We start from the raw sequence: 6,000 nt of genomic DNA on the forward strand, positions 1-6,000 counted from the left end.
CATGGGTGAAACTGGAGACAAGAAAGAGGGGAGGGGGAAGGAGGGGGCGAAACCTGACACTCCTGAGCCGTGGAAGCAGGAGAAGCTGCAAGGATCGGCAGGAGCCGAAAAGGGCCAAGGGCGTCGGGGTTTGAGTTGCCAGCTCCAGGTTGTGAAATTCCTGGAGATTTGGGAGGTGGAGCCTGGAGAAGACAGGGTTTGGGGAGGGGGAAGACCTTAGCAGGGTATAATGCCATAGAGATCAACCCCCCTTCCCTCCAACCAGCCATTTTCTCCAGGGGAACTGATTTCTGTTGACTGGAAAACAGTTGTAGTTCCGGGAGATCTCCAGCTACTACCTGGAGGTTGGCAACCCTATAACAGGGGCCCTGTGTGCTCCAAGAGTTGCAGATAGATGCAAAGGGGCCCAGACTCTGGCATCTGAGCCTTCCTGCAAACCTAAGGCCTCTCCAGACAAAATCTGATTTAAACCTCAACACTACACCCCCGCTTGCTCCTATCTAGTGCCCTTAGCAGCCAGAAGATCCCCCTTTTTCTTGATGGATGGGTGTGTGTGTGTGTGTGTTGTCCTTGGGGCTGTCTCAACTCTTGCCATTCTTCTGGTTCCCTGTAGATGGCACTACTTTGGCATGGCCAGCAAAATAATTTTTACAAAATTAAGTTACAGTTTCTAAGATGCCCTGGGGGGAAAGGGTTTTTTAAAAAAATTTCTGTTGCTTTTTTAATTTAAACAAATGCTGGCACTAGATAAGCACTTCAGTCCTGCTTGGCACACGGGGCAAAAGCGCAAACATCAAAGGGCATTCAAAGAAAGTTATCATTTCTTTCAAGAAAGTATAAACATATTGCTAATATTTTTTGCATGAATTTTGACTTCCAGTAGATGCATACCACGTTTTCCCCCAAACCTCCAAGACGTGCTCAGCCAGAATACAGCAGAAAGGGGGTGTTAAATGATAAAGATTTTTAAAAGACACCCCCCCTGCTGCTACCCTGCCCCCCATTCTCAAGCCTGCAGCTGCAGCTTCTAAAAAAACCTTCAATCCTCCTGAAAAGAAAATCATGGAATAACACTTAACATTAAGCTCTGCCCTTAAGCTTTTTGTCTACTCAAACCATCATATTGAATCAAGGAAAGAAACGACACCCATCTGGTGAATTGCATCTCTTGTGATAGGCACAAACCGGAGACATGACGGGAAATTGTGCCACAGCCTGTAAGACGTATGAAAACAGCCACTGAGTATTCCTAAAAGCAGGCGGAAGAATTTCTACCCCAACATTTTTCCCCACAAGAACTGGGTTTTTCACAAACATGAAATCACAGATAGACCCTGTGGCAATCGACCATTTCACATTTCATTCCGTCTCTCCAAGCCATCACAGTTTCTCCCTTCTTCCACACAACAACCTTGTGAGGCAGTTAAGCTAAGAGAGGGTGACTGGCCAGATCTCTCATGGTGCTTCACGGGTGAGTGGAGATTTAAACCTGGGGCATTTGCTCCAACTACAGCACCACATTGTATCTTAAATGAGTCAAATCGGACTGTTTCTTTGTATGTGCTGTAATTGGAGATCTTGCAAACTCTGCTTGGGATATGTGCAGGGCTTTTTTTTCAGCAGGAACGCAGTGGAACGGAGTTCTGGCACCTCTTGAAAATGGTCACATGGCTGGTGGCCCCGCCCCCTGATCTCCAGACAGAGGGGAGTTTAGATTGCCCTCTGGGACGCTGGAGCGGCGCGGGAGGCAATTTCAACTCCCCCCTGTCTGGAGATCAGGGGGTGGGGCCACCAGCCATGTGACCATTTTCTCCGAGGGCAACCCACTGAGTTCCACCACCTCTTTTCCCAGAAAAAAAGCCCTGGATATGTGTGTCTGTTTTGCACTTTGAGCCTCCCCTTGCTGGTTTTGTTTCTCACTCTGATGATTTTGGACATGGATATGAAATGCAGGAATACTCTTAGGTTGCATAATACAATGTCAAAAACAACCATTAGCAGGAAGCGATAATGAATCATCCATCTATTTTGAAATGAGCCACAAACCACCTCCATTATGCCAGTCACAATGCAGGTACCAGCTGAACCCATTTTGGGTTCCCTAGGAACATGCAATGAATCCCAACCTATGCATGTTCATCGGAGTGTCAACACAGATTCTACATGCATATGACTCTCTTTGTGATCAGGAATGCTGTGCAAACCCAAAATAATGCATGTCAGCTGGGGCAAAGGTGGTGCTATGAGCCTCCCCCACCCCAGCAGCCAGCTGTGGGATGGGAAATTTCTGGAGAGTTGGGGCGGGGTTCTCATGGATTAGGGAACTTGGGGAGGGGTTTTACCTCGAATCTATGATATACCATAAAGTCTGTCCTCCAAAGCAGCCATTTTCTGCTGTAATTTCAGGAGATCTCCAGCCACCACCTATTTAATGTATCTACTCAAAAGTCTGGAAATGGCATCTGTTCTATGGGTATAAAAGCCATAGTATCCCCGCTCCAACCTGCGCAAAACTCTCGCGAGAAGACGTTATCTTCCGCATTTTTTGCGTCCCCCCCCCCCCGCATTTTTTGATGTTTCGCAACGTCACGGAACCAGGTTAGTAGCGTGAAAACGGCCCTAGACTGGAATGCTATTTCAACATAGTAAAAAGTCCAGTAGCACCTTTAAGACTAACCAACTTTATTGAGGCATAAGCTTTCGAGAACCACAGCTCTCTTCGTCAGGTGCATCTGACGAAGACTTTATACTACTATTATTACTTTTTACTATTTTGCCATTACAGACTAACACGGCTAACTCCTCTCAATCTATTTCAACATACACAGTAACGAAGAAGTTCGCCTTGCTATGATATTGTTTCCTGAGGTCAGAGCGCCTCCCCTCTGATGAAAGAGATGGAAACAGGAGGATCTCTGAGTGGGCGGTGCCTCCTCCTCCTCCTCATGTGACAAGAGACCTGCTTTCCTGCATGTTGCTAAACCTCCAGGCAGGCACCTGAGAGGCCTTGCAAAATGCTGCAGTCATCCCCAGCCCTGAGACATTTATTGTGACCGACACGTGAACTTGGCTCAGCTGCAGTAAACGCAGCTCGGTCTCGTTCAGGCTAAGCTACATCAGGTTCAGCTGCTTTGACATCAGTGGCACAAAAACAGAGGCAGGGAACTGGGGAGATGATAAACGAGGACTTGGCTCACCATTAATTGCAAAACAATGCTTGTTTTCCAGAACTGGGCTTAGCATACTCCAAGCCTTAACATCACACTGCCGAATACCTTCTTCAAGAGTCTGTTCCATGTGCTTCCACCTTCTTTAATTTTTTTTACTGTAAACACAAACCAATATATGATAAACGCAAACAGCAACGCTCGCTCGCTCTCTGTTTTATGAAATAATTCTTATAGTCTCCACAATAAACATTTCCCCAACATATAATACATACAGAGAGAGAGAGAGAGAGAGAGAGAGAAAATATTATCCTGAAATCTTGTATTCCAATAATCAACAAACAAAAGCTGTTTTCCTACAAACTTGTTAGTTGATTAAGTTTTTCCTCCTAAGTCTCTAAAATATGTCAACTTAGACATAAAAGCAGCTGCCGAACTCTTCTAGCCCACTTTATGAAAGAGGAAGGAATCTAATTCATTCCAAGAGGAGGCAACACACTTCAGCAATAGATAACAAATTCGTCACTCATTCCTAATCAGAGATATTTACTTCATCTTTCAGATGGCCAAGGAAAGATCACTTTGAGATGAAAAGGTAAAACATATTTCTCATGGTGTATCAAAGTTCTTGCCAGAAATATTGAATCCTGGGCCAAAGCCAAAACACGTAACAAGTTTGCGCAACCATTTCCACAACACCAACAGTCGTGGGTGCCATAAATTAGACTCAGTCTACAAGGAGTCAAATACCACTGATACTGAATTTTTAATTTTTTAAATCTTAAATCAGAAGATAGCTGCAGAGAGGTCACTTCAGGCCAAATTCTATTCCAATGTTCTCTAGGAACCTAAATCTCTCTCTCAAACAGGGCTTTTTTCTGGGAAAAGAGGTGGTGGAACTCAGTGGGTTGCCCTAGGAGAAAATGGCCACATGGCTGGTGGCCCCGCCCCCTGATCTCCAGACAGAGGGGAGTTGAGATTGCCTTCCACTTGGCGGCGCGGAAGGCAATCTCAACTCCCCTCTGTCTGGAGATCAGGGGGCGGGGCCACCAGCCATGTGACCATTTTCAAGAGGTGCCGGAACTCCGTTCCACTGCGTTCCCTCTGAAAAAAAGCCCTGCTCTCAAATCTGTATGTAACGCATTGGTTGATCTGGTTTGCTTTGAGGCCTCCAGCTTCTGAGGGGAAAGTCAGCCCAAAGAGGCAGCAAGGTCGCCTCTGTGGAAGTTTGCTTGGCAACCCTAACATGCCAGGTGAAAACATTTTCAGTTGCCTGCTCATTTGGTTAATGCCCATTGTGTTTTAATAGCTGTTTTGCAAGTGATTTCACTGTTGAAGTTTGGAAGTGTGTCCCATTAGGGTGACCCCAGTTCATTGCCGGGCAGACTAGGCCCCTCTGCATTGATGGAGAAAGTAGAGTAGGGAGATAAGAAAAATGGAGGAGAAAGCGAAGCCGGAGCTGTAAGAGGGACAGACGCATAAAACTGCTGTTAAGAATCCTGCCTTGTCTCCTCGTCTGCATTAAACTATAAAACATGTTTTAATAACCTTGTGCCCTCACCATTTTATTGATTTACTGCTACATTTAGTGCTGTCTTAATCTGCTTTTTACTCTTTTATTCTTATATACTTTGGCTTTGACTTTTTAATGCTGTAAGATGTTTTTAATTTCAAAGTGACCAGTATGTAGTTAAATACACGTATCTTTTGCAGAAGCATGCTGAAGAGTCAACTTTTCTAACTTTCCCTGGGATCTAATTCCACAAAACAGGGTCTATGGCTGTGGAAAGGTCATGTCCTCTCACACCGCATAAATAGTGTCTTGCCGGCAGGAAATCAGTGGGCCTTTGGGTTCCTATGGAGAAGAGCAGGGCTTTTTTTCTGGGAAAAGAGGTGGGGGGAACTCAGTGGGCTGCCAGCAGAGGGGGCAACTCTTGGTGGGAGGTGGTGCCCCTGGTACCACATGTGTGCGTGCAAAGTGCACGCACGCTCCCAGGGCCAATGACGTCACTTTGGGTCAGTTAGAACAAGGGGGGAGTTTTTAAAAGTTTAAATCACCTTTGGCGAAAATGGTCACATGGCTGGTGGCCCCGCCCCCTGATCTCCAGACAGAGGGGAGTTTAGATTTCCCTACACGCCGCTCAGTGGTGTGGAGGGCAATCTCAACTCCCCTCTGTCTGGAGATCGGGGGGTGGGACCACCAGCCATGTGACCATTTACAAGAGGTTCCGGAACTCCGTTCCACCATGTTCCTGCTGAAAAAAAGCCCTGGAGAAGAGGATCCTTCAGTCTATTGGTTCCAGTCTTTTAAAAAATCACACCAAAACCTTGACCTGAGCTTGAAAGGACTTTGGTACCAGACCAGTCAGGTATTGTCAGGCTGTCCAATACCAGAGATACTTGAGTATTCTCTATTGGCCTTCATAACCTCGAACAACCTGTTCACCTTAGTCAGAGTGGGTAGGCTGAAATTATCTAAGAAGCAGGTTATTTCAGACACAGCCAACAGAGACTCTGCAGTCAAAAAGGAATTCGGGTCAGGCCAAATGCAAGTAACTTTGTCAATGAAGAGAAGCACCAGATGGCTCCACTTAACAATTGTTTGGAACTTGGATTTTGAAGGCTGTGAACCATCCAGAGATGTCAAGAAAAGCAAAAGAAAAGCTTTTTTCACCTCTGCTACACAGACCTAGGGTCGCCTAGAATTTTGACCCAGTCACCTCACAATGCATTTCCTTCCCCCCCCCCCCCAGCTCCTGTGGAACAGAAGGAAAGGACTTCCGGCAGGGAATGATACTTCCAGTTGCCCTTTTTTGCTTCAGGCCTGTCCAAA

Source organism: Eublepharis macularius, chromosome 7 (assembly GCF_028583425.1).
Source record: "Eublepharis macularius isolate TG4126 chromosome 7, MPM_Emac_v1.0, whole genome shotgun sequence".
Classification (NCBI taxonomy): domain Eukaryota; kingdom Metazoa; phylum Chordata; class Lepidosauria; order Squamata; family Eublepharidae; genus Eublepharis; species Eublepharis macularius.